The sequence below is a fragment of the Lepisosteus oculatus genome, chromosome 29 (genome assembly GCF_040954835.1).
Source record: "Lepisosteus oculatus isolate fLepOcu1 chromosome 29, fLepOcu1.hap2, whole genome shotgun sequence".
NCBI lineage: Eukaryota > Metazoa > Chordata > Actinopteri > Semionotiformes > Lepisosteidae > Lepisosteus > Lepisosteus oculatus.
In genome coordinates this window covers 706,194-724,807 of record NC_090724.1, presented here as the reverse complement: position 1 = coordinate 724,807, position 18,614 = coordinate 706,194, and the positions used below count along the sequence as shown (strand labels likewise).

Genomic DNA, 18,614 nt, shown 5'->3' with positions numbered 1-18,614 from the left:
GATCACTGATGAACAGACCTGATCATGCTGCCGGATCAGTTCCTAGGGAACTTTGCAGTCATTCTGTGCGGCTGTAGCCAGCTGTTGAAGGTGAGCAGTCCATTGTGGTCTCCTCTTTATGTCATTGATGTTTTCCATTGTACTGGGGTCAGGAAAAACATTGTGCAAAGCAAGACTTCGAAACGTCCAATTTTGCTTTATTCTTGAAATCATGCCATTGAACCTCTAGCACTGGGTGGTCCTGCAATCTCCACTGTGATAAACTGTGGTTCAAGAGTTTTGTCAGTGCATCATTGAGCAAAGGCAATCTTGCGGTACGGCAGACATTATTGTTAACCAAGAATAACTAAAATCAAGAATCAATTATGTTTGAGGATGTCTATTGAGTATTTAGTTATAGGGGCATTTGGCTAAATGTCTGAGGGCCAGGCTGCTGGCCATAGGATGAGAAGGCTAGGACTTCACGTAGACAGAGGCATTAACCAAGGCAGAGCTGCAATGCTGAAGATGAGATGGAGGAGAAGATGATGGTAATTTAGAATAGCTGCAGTGAAAGGTTTGGTTGTGGTTATTCTTCCTGAAGATAAGTTAAGAACGTACTGTACGTCAATTCTACCACCCTACTAGTCGGCTTGAATAAAGTAAGAATGATTCTTCCCATGGCAAAATGCTCTTTCAATGGCCATTCAATGAACTCCACCCCTACCTCTTCCACCACCTCAGATGTCCTCTGGGTTACAACAGATGGCATTTTCTTCTATCAGCTGTCAATGTGTTATGTAATACTTTCGACATGTAAAAGGAAAGCTATCATAATTAGGCTGACTTGTGTATTATATCTTTTGAATTTCTCATAGCCAGTACAGTCTGAAAAAAGAATCACATTGATGAATCATGAAGATGTGACCATCCTGATCCAATGTGATGACCCTCTGCTTTGCAGGACAGTGGCCTCTCCCCCACAGAGCCAGTATGCTGCTTTCTCTTGACTAGTCTGCTGATTGGTGAAGCAGAACATCTCGTTCTCCAGGCAATTTCCCTCACAGACAGGCCCCTTTAAATCATGTCAAGTGCAACCAGGTGATTGTCACTACTCAAGTGGAGCCTGCTCATACTTTCAGTGTTTTAACATTGATTAAAATTGTCTTTTTGGATGGTTACATATACAGATTCTTAATCAAATCATTTTGGCAACTTTAACTTAACTCAATTTACAAATACTGAACACCCTGCAGTTTATGAAAAAAAATTATTTGACCTGGGTACTTTATCTCGAGGAACAATAATATACAAATCGTCCATAAATCAACTTGTTCACTATTTAAAGTGTAAGTATTATTATATACCTGCTCAATGAGTTATGGATGTACAACTTAGACTGTTGTGATTTCATTGTGCATCGCAGTACATTTAATTATCAGTCCTATGGCACAATTTATTATTATTAATTATTATTTAGTAAAACTGTCCTAGGAACAGGATATGCCCAGCATCTTAAGGACTGTTCCTACCAGCTCTGCCTCTGCCATTCATTTCAATGAGTAAAATATCCAAGCATTACTTGTACATCATAATTTTCTGAGAGTTAATACAGGAAGCCCTCTATATTTACAGATTTGTGATTTATGAATATTCGTAAGTCAACCAACAGTTATGATGTTTTGCCATGCACCTAAATAAAAATTGAATGATATTGGGAGAAATAATATTGGGAGTATATACTGCAATATTGATATTGGGAGAAAAAGGGGGTAAAATTAATTACTTTAAGTAAGGAAGTTGAATTATTGAATAAGGGGGCTTAGTGAAGCCTTGTTAAGTACAATGTGTAGCATTAACGAGATTACTATGTTTCTTAGGAAAGTAAAGAGAAAACCTTAGTATATTACATTTGAGTCTAGTTAAAGACTTTTAGGTAATTCTATATATGTTATACAGATTGCTGTACTGTACATGTTTATTGAAATGCAAAAATATACATATTAATCACTTGTTTATTGCATTGTTGCAATTTTGCAATACATAATTGTCTGGATTGCCTTTGGAGAGAGGGTCATTTGACTTCTTATCCACCTAATTTATTAATTCAATCAATCAATTAATTAAATTCATTAAGTTCTGAAATAGAATGAAAACCAGAAACACACACCTATCAGCTATCATGAATCCTGATGGGTCCTGCCCACCTCTGACGTTTAGACTTAGTCTTCTTTAATAAAAGTAACCTGAAATAATTCAGTTGAGTCGTTCTCAACCATACAGCAGGTGTACCGGGACCTTTGGGAAAGTTTCAGAAACGTGCACTGAAGGTTAATATGATTATGACTTTATTAACCTTGTAACATTATTTGTCAGCTATGTGGCATTATTTTTATGACAGGAATGACATTTAAAACCAAGAAAAGGAGGCACTCTGCAGTTCCTGTGTAACCTGGAACATGGAACAGACTAGCTATGCTGCTGAAGCTGGTACCCTGGTGTCTTTCAAGAAAGGGCTGGATAAGGATGCTGGGATCAATTAACAACTAAACCAAACACGCAAGAGGGGCTGAATGGCCTCCTTTCTTATCTTCTTCAGCATCTCAAGAGTTGTACACTGCATGAGCCACGGCTTATCAGTCCAGCTGTTAATTGGACCTTTTCGTTGTTATCTACTCCTGAAGCTTTCACCTTATTTCATTTCCATAACAGGACCTGATTTAAAACACATCTGGTACACTTTTAGTTGAGTTTGGTGTTGAATGAACAAATCAGGAGCTCTGCTGGAGCACCAGCCACGCCCAGCCACGCCACGCGGACCAGGACTGGAAAGCCCTGACTTATAAATATCAGACACATGAGTGGCAAACCAGTTGTCTCATGTAATACGTGTCTGTTGCCGGGGGTCTTTTAAAAACATGAAAACCTGTGTTTTTTGAAGCAGGTCCCCGACAGCTCTATCTTATCTCTCTGATAAACCAAATATATTTCATGGAAGGAGAAGCAGTCTGACCATCAGGAATAGCCAGCCTGTTGCTAGGCATTCAGCTCAAGGGGATATTCATTGTGGGATCTGCTTTGTCAGTTTTGTGGCATTCTTGCTGATTCTTTGCAATGTCTCATAGTGAATACAGGTTTCCTTTTTGCCTTGCCTACCCAGGCGCCCTTTTCATGAAAGCAGGGCTTGTCGGTAACCGTTAAGTTAACAGTGCGCAATCATTAAAGAACAGTCCAGCCCCGTAGGAGAAACCAGAGGCACTCTCCAGCATCATCTAAAAATGAAATCTTGATTTCATCTGTGTAACAACCCGCAAAAGTGAATGAAAGCCACCGTACCACCCCTAACGCTTGCTCACTAAGACAAAGCCCACTACAGTCATGTGAAGGGGGGCCTTGGCACCTCCATGTTCACCTATTGGTCTGCACATAAAAGTCTTTTTTTTCTCTCTGCTCTAATTTATGAAAAGGCTTGGCAATCGGGGCCGCCCTTTTGGAGGCGTGGAGGAGCTATGACTTCATCACGTCAAGCAGAGGGAGGGGAGTGGGGGGGGGGGGGGGGCTAAGGCAGGCGAGGGGGATGTCGATGACATCATCTCCAGCTTTCAGCTCTGGCCAGCTGTGCCTTCTCGAAGCGGGTTGAGGAGCAGTTCTGCAATATCACACACAGAGAGCGATCGGCGCTATCGGGGGGATTTTAAACGTAATACATCAGGCAGCCGGGTTCGCTGGATCTGCAGCAGAACACAAATATACAGGATTATTATTTATTTATTTTTCAAAGGAAGATGTAAGGGTGCACACGGCAATTAAAAAAAACCTCACCGTCGTCGTGTAAGGTAAGGACAGAGGGAAACAAAAATAAAATCATCTTTTTTTCTCATACATCCCTGCTTGTACCACGCTTCTGAGAATCTGCAGCTGATGCTGAATCTACAAGGAATGTGTGTATATACCCTTTACTTTTCAGAACCACAGCTGGATTTGTTAAAACAAGGCATTATCGTTTTTGCATTTATCAGCCGATAAGGTGTATATTTCCCACGCGCCTGGTTAATATGCGGTCGGAATTGGTTGGAATGAAGTTAGTGCTGATACGGCAAAGATGCTGTTACACTACCACCCTGCATGTTACTACCGGCTTGTGCTCCACTGTCTTATTGTTCAAAGAAAGGAGAACCGCAGCAAATTTCACCGGCACTGCCATGTGTGAAAGCTGAGGGACTAGGGCGCTCAATAACTTATATTGTGATTCATTCTTCATAAAGGATACTCTTGATGACCAGCAGCTATTGGGAGTTAATTCAGTCCTTTGCATTACTCAATGAAAACACTGCTGCAGCCCTACAATAATGCCTAATACAAATTAAGTTGGGGGACGTGTGGACTGTAGGGTTCAATATAAATGGATAGTATGCGAACAGTAACAGAGTTATACAGTAGGCTGACCAAATTATAGTCTTGGTTTTTGTTGTATCCATTTGAATTATGAGTGTGTCAATCGTGATAACTTTCTCTCTGCTTTCATCCGAACATCACTGTTCCTGGGGAGATCGCTGCTCTCGAGGGTGAGGATGATAATGAACCTCCGGGTTTGTAATGTAATTGTCAGTGAGCATTTGACCTGAGTTGATTTGGGATCAAATTGATAACGTTTTGGTTGTTTTGTATATCAATGTAATTTCTAATAAGAATAATGGTCAGGTCACATATTTGTGTCACACGAGGGGACCTCAGGTTTGTGATATGTCTCCGTGATTAGTTAAAACGATTAAGCAGGTGATTTGACATTTGAAGACTTTTTTTGGGCCAGCTTGTAGGAAGAGGATGTTATAAGAGGTTAATTTACGGGGTACGGCCACTTGTGCGACGTTTTTTTATATTAAGAGCTCGCCACGAGCGTTCGGGGAATAACAAGTCTTGAAATTTGTTACACTTGAACTCTTAGGGGAAAATGCGTAAAGTGTTCATTTCTTTACGTACAGTATTTCACGAAAGGGAGTTGCTTGACCAGAAACCGTGATCTTTCAGAATCAAAGCAAGGTTCGGGGGAAATCAGTACTGTAAACAGTACAAAATAACATACTGTACAGTGGTCCACGGTCTACTCTACAAAATTGGACATTTTTAAAATTTACAGAATGATTCAAAGAACAGTCTGGAACTGTCAAGTTTTTAAGTACTGTTTAGTTTCCGAGCACCGTATTTGTCGCAGCGATAAGAGTCAAGTACCGACTTAACCCGGGCAATTTAGTGTTGTGATCACCCATTAACTGCCCGAAATGTGCCCTTGCAAATACTGGACCCTTTTCTTCACTGATCAAGAAAATGATTAAGCAGTAGGCTTTTCTAACTGAGCTGATCTATCAGACAAACCTATATCAGTCCTAACTCGAGTATTCACAGGGGTTATCTTGAGTTCTTTGCCACAGTGTTTTGCATCTTGTTCAGGCACTGTAATAGGAAGCACTGAAGATTATGGATCTGGACTGTTTAAGAAAATAGGTTTATTCGTCTTCCTCCCGTAGTAATGCAGTTATTGCTTTTTTATGATAGCTGGAAATGGCTTACGGGTTTGCATTGTAATGTAATCTAATCGTGTTTATCATGTTACTGCGTATTACAGTTTCCCATTATGTTTCATCACATGAAAAATATGGAATTAATGTGCTTTCGCGTATTGGGATACTAAGAGAGAGCGAGAATAGCCACTACATTGAGTGCGCTGTTCGGCTTCAGTTTGACGCTTACCACGCCCCATCTATACAACCTGATTTTCGAATAAAAACACCGATATCATGCAAATCTCCTTTTTGGTATTTTACATTAACCAGCAGCTGCATTTAGTAAAGTATTCTTTACACTAAGAATAACCCATTATATGCATTTTCTGTATTAATTTAGTGTTACAAGTTTGTGTATGAAGCGAACTAACGAAATACAGTCGAAATTCTAACTTTTCTGCTGTCTGTTATTCCCAATGGTAAAAAAAGTGTTATATTTTAAATCCCTCGCCTTCTTTGAATAAAACTCCACCCTACTATTGACTGAATACAAATCCAGGATTCTTGAGCTTCAGAAATTGGATGCAAAGTAATAGCGGCAAGCTATTAAAATAAGTCTGAGAAATCTGATATCTCCTATTGAATAAATAAATATGCATATTGAGGTCCAGTTTGGAGGAGGCTGACACTGGACTATACTTGGAACACCAACTCCCCGTTAGGGGATCTCAGTACACTGCCTTTTAATCGGAACGCATTTGTCTTTTGTGGTAGGCTACTGTTTGCACAGCACAAAGCGTTAGTTCTGCATGAGGGGCTCATTAAAACGTGTTTATTTTTAAAGGAGACACACTGACAGCCTAATAAAACCTTAAAATCATATTCCGGCGATGTCGTGAAAGCTGAAAACGCTCAGTCACGCACTGCTTTGAAGTTCAAGCCTTTTGGTGTGGTTCAGCACAAAAAAAACGTCAATCATTTTAAACTTATCGGGCTGTATGAATACATTAACAGATTTTTATTAATTGTGGTTTATCTCCGTTACATCCATTTTTAGGCCTGGGGAGAACAGAAAAATAAGAACAAATTTGTTCTGTGATTCACTCATGCTCTTGTTTTCTGTGCATGGTATTCGTAGAGTAGCGCACGTGTTTTCACTTTGCATTTGTATTTCAATTAGTAAATCTGCACCAGCTGTGTAGTACACGCAGTTTTTGCCGTTAATTTAAACAAATAGGTTGTTGCTAGAATATTTTAAGCAGCACCTAAGTTCGTCTCTTAAATACGATTTGCTCCATGAAGTACAGTACAGTATGTAACCAGCGCTACGAAGAACATGGCTCCGCCTGTCCAGTGGTGTAGGGACCTCCAGGAACACCTCTTGCAGAAACATTCATATACACTCTACATACCTTTTCCGTCAGTGTGTTCGGCCTTGGAACACGTTGTAGTAACACCTATCTGTGTTCCACATCTCGTTCCGCTCTAAAAAAAAGAAATCATTAAATTGTGTCTTCACCCACCAGCTTCAGGGGATGACATTGCGTTTAGGACAGGAGACAAGCCTCTCTCCTAGCGGCGAGGATTTATTTCTGCTACCTCGCATAGCGCGAGGAAAAGGTGGGGAAATGAAGACTTTTTTTTTCATTTAGGGATACATCCATACAGTAGGTGCCTACAGCTGTCAAACTAAAGTGCCATCACCCTCTCGACTACCTTATTACAGTTCTTCTGCTGCCTTGAGCCCTTAAACTGTTTTATACACTGTTTTAAGAAATAGCACACTGTAATGTCTTTTGTAGTCTATTTAAGGTTTATTAATTAATTAGCCATTTTCAATTGAAAACGACAGGGAGGGTATGGTTCAATATATACAGTTATACTATTTTTAGGTTGTTGTTCCTTAGTTTTATTGCTTCTGATAATGTATATTAAGCTTTAAGTGACCTTTTCCCGTTTTGGGGGATATCGCTGTGTTCAACCACATACAGTAACTGCATTTACAAGCGTACACACTGTAACAGAAAATCCTTAGAGCATCGGAGCCTTCTAATAATGCCATTAGCTTCGTGTGGACCCTAAGCGTGCATTGTACATTATTTGCACGTCTGCTGTTTTACTGCCATGGAGTGGACAAAAAAATATACTGCATTTCCTGATGGTGACAGTTGCCTTGATGGGCGAGGCATACAGTATATTTAGATTTCCCACACACACTCCCACGCATGAAAGTTTCAACATTTCCGCAGAAGACGCTGCATTCCTGAATAAAATTGTGCATTCTCCAAATGCTTGGCAGCAACAGTGAGGACCTGCGAGACTAGGGAGGTTTATTGCACTGCTTATGTATTTACCTTCTCAAACTAATCTTAGCAAAAAGATTGCTTCATAGAAACATGCTTAGGGGTTCAAGGGAAAGCTAACTCAGAAATTTAAAAACAGCCAACTGCATCCCCCTTCTTTTATAAAAGCACAGTCACAAAGTACAGTGTGTTTTCTGCAGGGCACATTTTCAATTAAAAATGTTGCTTTCATTAAAAAAAAACCTTTAATTCACACTAAAGATTTGTATTAGGCCAATTATATCAATTTATTACAAATGATGGAACATTGTTGGATTGTTCTCTTTAAAACTAACCTTGTATAGGACTACAAAAGTATTTTTTACACCTTCACAAATATCACACTAATTTTTGTAACTTTAGATGTAAAAAAGCCCAAGAGTCCAAGAATGTTATAGAGACTCACAACCACTTCTTCTTTGGATGAGACCATTTTAAATGGAACACAGCTACACTATGTCTGACACTTGAAGTCTCGGGGTCTTTACTCATGTTTATATTTCCAGTAAGCTTCAATCTTGGTGCACTAGCCGTTGGGTTCAAAGCAGCAGCACTCTTATATACAGTAGGATGTATATATGACCTGGGACTACAGACAGAATAACTGCCTCTCCTAGGGCCCATATGCGGTAATGAGGCCCCATTTTCCAAAATTGTCCTTGTGAAGAGGTAGAGATTGTGGCTATACCCTTCCAAAATGAGGTAGGACATGCTCTAACCACTGGCTCTCATAGTCTGGATCCACAAATGTGATGTTCAGATTTTAGTCTGAAGAACTGTTGGGGCTAATGCCTCCCATCTTGTCCAAAGCAAGTACAGAACTGGTTTCAATGTGGCAAGTGTGCTGTTATTCAGAAGTTGAAGTGTTCAGACTCTACTTATCGATGAAGAACAAGAGCAATGTCTTTTCTCAGGTTTCTGTGCACTTTGGAACTGAAAGAACCTGTGTGAAGATTAAAGATGGACAGCATTATTCTAAATATGCTAGAAATCAAAGTCTGAGCATGATATTTTAGTCTTTTCATTCCATTATTTTAAACAGAAAGAAGACCTAAAGAATAAACAACAGAAAATATATAGGAGTGTATGTCTGAACAGAGAGAGTGAAGTTGATTTTTGCCACAGAATTTTGAGACTGTGCTCTCATACAGAACAGTGCTGTTGCTTGACATTTGGCAAGCTGGTGTTACATCACGCCCTTGGAGAACTCACCACCCTTAATCAACTCCTTCACATTCCAGTGCAGTTTCCAATTAACTAATCAGACACCCCGTCTTCCAACTGCCTACTTAAACTAGCCTGACAGACTGCTCCTTGCTCAGTAGTGAGTTTTACCTAGTTAGAGTGGTATTGTTCCCTAATTTGCAAGATTTCTAGGTTTTTGACTCTGACCCCTGACCCCTGACCCCTGACCCCTGACCCCTGACCCCTGGCTTCTGGATCTTGACTTGGTTATTGTGGATTTACTTTTTTTTTTTACCCTGGCCTGACTTCCTGACCCATGATTTTGGATAAACTCCTGCTGGTACTTTTGAGTTCAGAGGATTCTGCTTAGGGTCCTTCTTCTGCACTGTAACAGGATACTGAGACAAAAACTATTTGTCAGGCTGCCTGACATTCCTCTCAGGAGGAATAAAAGGTAAGGCACGAAGAGCAGGAGAGGGAGCAGGTGGGACAGCAGGAATCTCGAGTGAAGCTGCTGCACCTTCCTCTGCTGGTGCTGTGGTGGGTCCTGGCTGTGCTGACAAGTTAGCTACATGTGCAGTTATCTGCTGGATAGAAACTTGCAGCTTATTAGGTGCATGAGAATGTTGAGAGAGCACTGCATGAATCCTTGCCTTCTCTGGGTTTCATAAATTAGCAGACCTCACCCCTGTGCTTAATCGGTGCTTTACAATATCTTGTTGATTTGGGAGGGTTTTGGACCTCGGGAGCGGTCTTGGGATGCAGAAAAGGATGTTAGACCCTCATCGACTTGAAGATTTCCATCAGGATTTTCCAACCATCCGTCAAGGGTGTCAGGAGCTGCCACTGCGGAGGGGAGTAATGTTGCATCGCGCTCCTGGAGAACTCGCTGCCCTTAAACTCCTTCACATTCCAGTGTTTCCAATTAACTAATCAGATGCCTACTTAAACCAGCCTGACACCACCACCCCTTGCTCAGTATTGGGTTTTACCTAGCTAGAGCTGCATTGTTCCTTATTTTGCAAGATTTCTAGATTTTTGGCTCTGACCCCTGGCTTTCTTTGACTTTAGATCTTGACTTGGTTGTTGTGGATTGGTGTTGGGGGGGGGGGGGGGTTTGTTTTTGTTTTTTTTTCCTCCCAAGCCTGACCTCCTGTCCCATGTTTTTGGTTGAACTCCTGCTGCTCCTTTTGAGCTAGGAGGATTCTGCTTAGGGTCCTTCTGCACCATAACAGCTGGTATTGTATTATGTGCTGTAGTTCAGAGTTCATCATGGTTGAATTTCACAGTTTACTGCTTTCAGAGTCCCAAGGTTTGAAAGCCCCACTCAGGTGTCATTCCAGTGCTATAGCCAACACATCAATGAAGAAAATGAATGTACTCTGGCCCTCACGAAGGTCTAGCCTCAGGAGTAAGACTGGTTGTTGTCACTGCAACTTCCTGTAGCACTTGGCTTTAACACTGATCTTGTTTTGTTCAAGTCACTGCTCTTCTGAACCAGTAGAAAAGCCAACTTCATGCTCTGATTTATGCCTAGAATTGTAGGCTCTAAATTAAGTCTGTTTAAAATGTATATAATGCATTAATTAAACTTTATTTGGAATGCTGTGTTCCCAAGGGGGAACAGAAAAGATCCTGCTGTCCTATTGTAGAAAGGAGAGGAACAAGACTAAGTCCTGGTATGAAGGCAATGTCCTTCTCAGATGGATGATGGGAGCTGCACCCTGCCTGGAAGAGGGAAGACTGAGTAGGGGTTTGAGTCAGAATCAAAATACAAAGCACAGTACAGTATGTCTTCAAGAGTAATAAGAGGGACTTGGTGACACAAACAGGAATCAATGTAATGGAAAGAATACAATCAGTTTGCTTGTAATTGTGACTAATTAAACTTCTAGTAACCAGATGACCAGGATGGTGTGAATGGCCTTGCTGTATGTCATTTACTGTATAACCAGGCTTGGCTTTATTCCTGATGTCAGTTCTGTGCTTGTTTCAAGACCCACAGCCCAGTCCGCTCCATCCTGTTGAACCCCAGCAGGTTTTGACTGCTTGTGCACTGATCTACTAAATTCAGTCATCATTGCTGTGGCAACATCTAGGCTGCAGGGCCTGTCCTCCAGGTAAAGTTCTCCTTTCATGAAGGAGTCACCTGGGAGTTCCATTGCTTTAGTGCTAGTGCAGCTCTTGTGCAGCAAGTCATTAAAAACATGAAAATGGCTTTTGGGGAGTTTGAATAGCTGGCGTAAGGTTTCAGAGGCACAAAAATTGCTGTTTTTATGCAAATTCCTTGGGCTCACAATGTGGATGCTTAATTATCAGGAGAGAGCTTGTTAGTTGTCATCTAGATAAACAGCCAGTTTTTCTTTAATGTTGTCTCTGAGCTGGGGAATTTGAATTTATAAGCAGGAAAATGTCAATGTCAAAATATTCCTTCCTCCACACACAGAAGCACCAACGAACGCACACTTGCACATCTTGAGCTCCTGAAAATAGAAATAACTGGAGTGTGTGGGATAAAAGGAGTTGGAGAAGTATAGATCTCTTTAGTGTTGAACAAAACCATTACTGACTTTTAACTGGCAATGAGTACACTGCAACAAAGCTATATGAAGATTCTATAAGAACATATAATCAAATAGGTGCTGTGTGCCTCTACTATGTTTGTATTCCTCAAGATCCCACAGTATCATCTTCACAAATGTGGCTAGGCAGTTTGTTCTGTGAATCCAGAACTATATATATATACCTCCTATATACGCTTTTTTTTTACTTATGAGGACTTCAGTTGATTTAAGTTTTCCTCAGTAAAAAACTTAAAACTCATTTACTTTAAACCCTGCCTATATGACATTCTTCTATGATTTTTCTACCAGAATGTTATTTTCTATCTGATTTGTTTTGATATTCAAAAGGTGTGCTAAAAACTGTACCTGGTTTTATAAGTGCTTGATACATATGAATAGGTTGATGAATATTAGGTTGTTTTTACTGTAAATGTTCTGTTAATTGTTATTGCTTTGGCAGCACTGTAATTCATCGGTCAGGTCAAGAAAGCTGTATTTGAAAATGGTTATGGAAAGACCTGGAGAGTGTATTGTATTTTGTGGGAAGTTAAAATACTAAATATCTGAAATGGAGAAAGACCCTTCTAAAGAAGGGAATATTTCTGTGAACTTTCAGTTTGAGTCAAATCTAGAAAAAGCTGTAACAAAAGGCCCAGTCCAATACGTTATCGCTGCTCAAATCAATAAAGAGAAAACAAGCAAGCAGCTTCATGCGACAGGCAGCCAAAATATCTCTTCCTGTAAAACTTCAGCTCTGCTTAATGTTAAGTCACGGTTGGGTATCCATGAGATTTCAGAGCCAAGACATTTGAGCCAGGATGTAAGTGTTTGAGAATGTTTAGAAAGTGAGACTTTCTACTAGTGAAACCAACCTTTGGTTGGAGTGCCATGCTTAATTATTTCCCACTTGCTATACCCATTTGTTGAAGTAAGTGATAAATTCTGTTTTTTCTTTTTTTATTGAAAGAGAAAGCATTTAACTTTCTGCCTATATTTCATTATGATTACTTTTTTTAGAGTTTAGTAAATATGTCTGCTTGTAACCATCTCAACCATTGGCCAGCAGCCATATTGCTATGCAACTCGCAACTGGCAACCCACTGGAGCTAAGCAGGTGTGCGCCTGGTCAGTACTGGAATAGTAGACCTCCTGGGGAAAAACTAAGGTTGCTGCTGGAAGAAGTGTTAGTGGAGCCACCCTGCGGCCCATGTGGGTCCTAATGCCCCAGTGTAGTGATGGGGACACTATACTGTAAACGGGCACTTTCCTTTTGGATGAGACCTAAAACCAAAGTCCTGACTCTGGTCTTCAAAAAAAACTCCCAGGGGGTTTCTTGAAAAGAGTAGGGGTATAACCCCGGTGTCCTGGCCAATTTTCCCAATGGCCCTTACCAATCTCCTCCTAATAATCCCTATCTATTAATTGGCTTCATCACTCTGTTCTCCTCCCCACTAGTAGCTGGTGTGTGTGTGGGGGGGTGTACTGGCGCACTATGGCTGCCGTTGCATCATCCAGGTGGGGCTGCACACTGGTAGAGGGGGAGTCCCCTCCACCTATAAAGCGCTTTGAGTGGAGTGTCCAGAAAAGCGGTATATAAGTGTAAGCAATTAATCAATGTAATGGCTGTAGACTTGCTTGTCACAGACAGTTACTTGTTTACTTTTGAAGTCTGGTAATTATAGGATGTCAGGCACCAAATAAAGCTTTTTAAGAATACATTTTGTCCTGGACTGACCAACTGTACTGTAAATATCTCTCTAGAGATCTTATTGAGATGCAAGTCTGTAAGTCCTAGTTAAGAGGTTTCACCTGGTATGCTTTTTTTTTTTGTATGAAAGGAAAATCTGTGCCATCTTGCCACTACCTACCACATCACAGTGCTCCACAGAGAGAAGCCAATGTATGATCCAGAATCTCAGTGGTAACTTTGTGTGCAGAATTGAAGGCGCAAGAATACACAGAATAGCATTGTAGAAATAAGGAAAATATGATGCCTTGTATTGGTTTTGAAAAAGCTTATTAAACATCTACGTGAGTAAGAGATCACTGATGTGGTGGTGCTGCACCACAATAAAATGAGAACCTGTAATATACTGCAAACTAGCTGTTTGTGTTCTTTGGTAAAATTGTTAGGGGTAGTTCATTAAATATCTCTCACTGACCGAGAGAAAGCAGTAGTGTCTCAGAATATACCAAAATATTTAGTAATATTTATAAAAAAGCCTTGCCTGGGGGATAAGCTAAAATAAATATCCCAACCTCTGTGAGTTAAAGATAGTTTGTTTTAATTTACACAAGTATTCTCTATATTTTTTATAAAGAACACAGAATGCAAAAGATGCTGGTGTTCAAGTAGTACAGTGCTGGTGCTTTCAGACATGACAGTTTAGATCCTAGGGACCAGCCCTAGGCTATTATCATTAATATCTATATAATCAGATCAATATAACACTTGATTTTAGACAGGGCTATGTAATTGGCAAAATCAAGGAAATTGTGCATTTTGCAATACAACAGTTATGACTCGGTTGCTGCAGTTTACAAGGCCTGCATTAACAGAACATGTCAGAATTCCCAATGGCCGGTGACCAAAGTATAGAAGACAATCAGATTTTTTGGAGAAGTGCGGTCTAATGTTCAACTCCAATCCTTTCTTGATGTCATGCATATGGAGCTTTTTCCAACAGGGCCAGGGATGAGACTGTTCAAGGGTGGAGAGCAGCTGAGGATGCTACAAATTATGGAGCATTAGTACTGCATGGTTATTACTATACGGGTTGGCTACAGCAGAAAACGGGACTGTGATTTGATGTTCTGTATTCATAAATCCCAGAAATAAAAAAATTGATCACCAAAAATAACCTCTGCAAACTATTGACAAATGGGAAGCCCTAGTTAAAACTCTGTTAGAACATTTTGTATATTCTTTCCTGTGCCTCCATTTACAAAAGATGGAATTTGTTGAAAAAGTGTTCATTAAGAAATAATGTGGAATATAATATTCACCTTGGGAGGGGGGGAATTCTATGAACCTTTAGTGTTAATTTGTTTTACAGCAGTACAGGCCCATGGGAAAGATGTATAAATGTGGAGTACACAAGAACTTCACTAAATAAAATGATGGAATCTAAGTCGCACTTGACTGACAATGCATTCACCAATGTGGTCATTTTCTTTCTTTGATTTAGATATACAAAGCAGGTCAAAATTAATCGCATAAGGGTTACAAAGAAGAGGAGTCTATCTAGCTTCATATTTTTTGCTTGTCACCCAAAGTAGATTATAGACCACCTGAAACCAGCTGTGTGGAAATCTTTACCACGATTTAAATGGTAAAAGCCTGATGTTCGTGCAAGTAAGATAATTCTCCTTAAGTTACACATGAGTGACAGCAGGAAAACAAAGGTTGGTATTTAAAGTATGTAAGAATATTATAGGTTTTGCTTATTAAATATTGGCATCCTGATGATGTCTCTCTAGAGTCAACAAAACCTCCAGGTCTTGCAAACTCCCACTGAAATGTAATAATTCTTCATTCAACATTTATTAATTGGTGCTTAAGGCACTTTGTCCATACAGTATATCTTCAAGCACAAACAACCAAGATATTACATCAGTAAAATTCATAATGTGTTGCAAGGATTTTTTTTAATTTGACCACCGCCTGTACAAATTCTTATAAGATTAAAGAACAGTTTTGCATACCATTCCTAGGATTTTGTTTCATGTGTCAATGGACTTGTTTTCATTCCTGCCAGTCAGGTCTTATTTCTATTTATGAATTTGTTAAAGGTATTTTGTTTCATTTAATTCTCATTGGTATCTGGATCTTTAACCAGGTACTGTATATTGAACAACAGTGATTTAAACATTAGAACATTGTCCTTTTCCTTTCCTAGTTCCTCCCAGTATAATATCTGCTTCTAACAGACTTTAGTCACTGACTATGTTGTAAGGCAGCTAAAGTTGATGTAGCAGATCCATTCTGCTGAAGGCATTTTAAGCTAGAGTTAGGCCATTGCTGTTCAAAATGAAAAATGTTACAGCAGAAGCAGAGCCTACAAGCTCAGATGAAGGAAATGTATTGATTGTTCATATGGAGAAACCCATTCTGGGCCGGGAGTGGAAACACTGAGAGCCCAGCTTGGAATCTTTGCTTTAAATTAGTAATGAGTAAGTAAGTGCAGGTTGGAGCACCAATTTTTAGTACTGTATATCTGGTAAGCAGCTAGGCTGGTATCTTCTATGAGAAATGTTTCCAACTTGAATTCTAGGTACTGTAACTTTCATTTTTGATCTACCTATGTCATGATTGTCAGTTCTAATGTGGCCAGTCAATATAGTGCAAAATTAGTATGAAAGTTCTGCACCAGAAGAGCTGGTATTACCTCTTGAGTTTCAGCCCTTCTTTTAGCAATTAAGATCATTTTTTATTTATATTTTTTAAAAATCGCTTAATTTTGGAAATGAGGAAATGTATTATTGTCTGTCAAAATGTATAGAAAAGCAGTTTATGAAAGCTCTGAATTTTAAATGGATAGGTAATCTCGGAGCGGTGGCTCTGTGGCTGAGGATGTGCGCCTGTGGCTGGAAGGTTGTCGTTTCGCATCTTGCAGCCGGCAGAGGAATCCGTCTCCGTTGGGCCCCTGAGCAAGGCCCTTCACCCCCAGCTGCTCCAGGGGCGCTGTACAATGGCTGACCCTGCGCTCTGACCCCCAGCTTCTCTCCCTGTCTGTGTGTCTCATGGAGACCAAGCTGGGGTATATGAAAAGACAAATTCCTAATGCAAGAAATTGTATAGGGTTAATAAAGTGATAAAGTGATGTTATAAATCTATTATATTATTTACTTGCCTCTTCTGTTTTATCAAAAGAGACTTATTTGTACTCGTTTATATAGCTTGGCCTTGAGCAATCTGAGCAAAGCACCATATTCAAGTATATAACAGCAGTGCCCAAGCTTGGATTTGAGCCCACAGCCTTGCTGTTACAATACAAACCCCTAGCCTCTATTGCACACTGCAGTGCAACATAGAAGGGTAGTGTAAAGAGATAAGGGGAACACCTGGTGTGTTGCAAATACTCGAAGAATCAAAATGCTATTTTTTGACAAACAATAAAAACAATAGATTGTGTTATAAAGTACACATTTTTAAAGTCCAGACTCCACTTTTAACCATTCACTAGCTGAGCCAATCACCAGTTTAATAGTCATAGTGGAGGAGGAGAAGGCCAGTCTCGCAAAGAGTTGAAGGCAGTCGGAAATGCAGAGCTTGGGGAGCTGCTGCAAACCTCAGCAGGAGCTGGAGGGAGGGATGAGGAAATGAGACACACAGGCGAGAAGGAATAACGGTGGTATTTTTAAGTTGGCAGAATCGGGTGAGTTCAACCTCCTTAAAGTTGTATTTAAAAATCCTTAAGAAAGTTTTCTTTTTTTGTCACTGTTGAATAAAACAGTATGTAAGGCATCGCAGAAATCTTTATTAGCTTGGGACATATGTGATGTGGGCGCACTGGCGTACGGTCTGGCAGCGACACCCCGGGGGTCTGCTTCGCGCCAAGATCATCTCCCTCCCCCCTCCCTGGATGGGCTCTGCCTTCTGCTCCCCTCTGAAGGTCAGGGCTGTTGACACTGGCGTGTGCGTCTCAGCGGATGCATTTATTGCACTTTTTACCCTACCAAGTGTCAAGAGTGCCTCTCGCTCAGGCGGCTAAAAGGTTCTGCATGTTCCCAGATTCTTCTGCCGCCTTGCAGGACAGGCAGGCACATTAGTGTGTGTGCAAAGAGAGATCCCACTGGAAAATGCCAAGTGATAGGCTTCTTTCACCTACAGTAGCTGCAAATTCTTTTTTTGTTTTTGATCGAAGGCTTTGGGGAGTGAGAACTGTCAGGCTCATGGGAACCCCAACATCCAAGCCAAGACCTGAGCCCCTCCACTGTCTACACCCTTTGGCCAGCTTTGTTTTCACATAAACAACAAATTGCTTTACAAGTCTTGAATGCATTGTTATTGATGGAATCATGACTTACTCACCTCTTTTCACTCAGAAACTGCTTTGTGGTTTTGCTGAAACAGTCCTCAGCTGGGAAAGAGAAATCCTGTTTGAAATAAACGTTATTTTTAAGAGATCTCATGTACACCATTCAGACTTCATTATGATGCTGCTGAACCCAACTTCTGGACTGCTTCCAGACACAATAGCTTGTTTCTTAAAGCCTTGAAGTGGGATATATCATCCATCCTTATTCAATACAGCGTAGGGAGGGAGCTGGAGCCTGTCCCAGCAAGCAACATGTGCAAAGCAGGATCCCCGCTGGATCGGACGCCATTCTATTGGTGGGCACACACAAGTACAGACGAGCACACACTCGCACCAGGGCCAGTTTACTCAGCAGCCAACTAACTTACCAGTGTGTCTTTGGACGGTGGGAGGAAAGTGGAGCACCCAGAGGAAACTCGTGTGAACATAGGAAGAACATACAAACACACAGCACTCCAGGAATTGAACCCAGAGCCCCTGCAATGCTAACCACTGCACCTGGGACACATGTTAAGATTTTATGTAGTTCAGTTATGATTTCGTTAAATTTTCATTTTGTGGCATTCTCTGGATGATGTAACCTAAAATGCTAATGTCCCTGTGGCCTCCTGCTACAGACAGTTGATACTGTAATATAAAATCAAAATTGATTATGCAGAAAGAAATTTAGCTCACTTCACTCAAGACACTCCTGCAAAACAAAATGCTAGAAGATATTGAGGCCAAGTTTCTATAGATTTGTACAAGTATATTAGTATACTAAAGGTTCTTGGGAATCACAGCAGGATTTAAGTTTCTATGTCCCTGGAAAAGGGGAATCCTGAAGATTTAATGTTCTAACTTAAAAGAAGCCCTCAAAATCCTACAGGTTTAATTTTTGCAGGGGTGGTGCCAGATTAGATTAGGGTTCTTGTAAATGTTGTCATGATAAACATTTACTACTAAATGAAAACAACATATCTGGATAAGTACTTAAGTTTGACTTTTTTAAATGTGAAAAAT

The 18,614-nt window shown here is 40.4% G+C and overlaps 1 protein-coding gene across 7 annotated transcripts in view; it reads left to right on the top strand.

Annotated features, from left to right (window-relative positions):
* The first annotated feature begins 3,586 nt into the window (after positions 1 to 3,586).
* Positions 3,587 to 18,614, top strand: part of ptprsa (protein tyrosine phosphatase receptor type Sa) — a 313,640-nt gene continuing 298,612 nt past the window's right edge. For 6 of the 7 annotated variants that reach the window (XM_069186054.1, XM_069186057.1, XM_069186055.1 and 3 more), the window contains exon 1: positions 3,587 to 3,815. The gene's annotated coding sequence lies outside the window, so the exon portion shown is untranslated. The remainder of the gene's footprint in view (positions 3,816 to 18,614) is intronic. The other variant, XM_069186058.1, reaches the window with a different exon arrangement.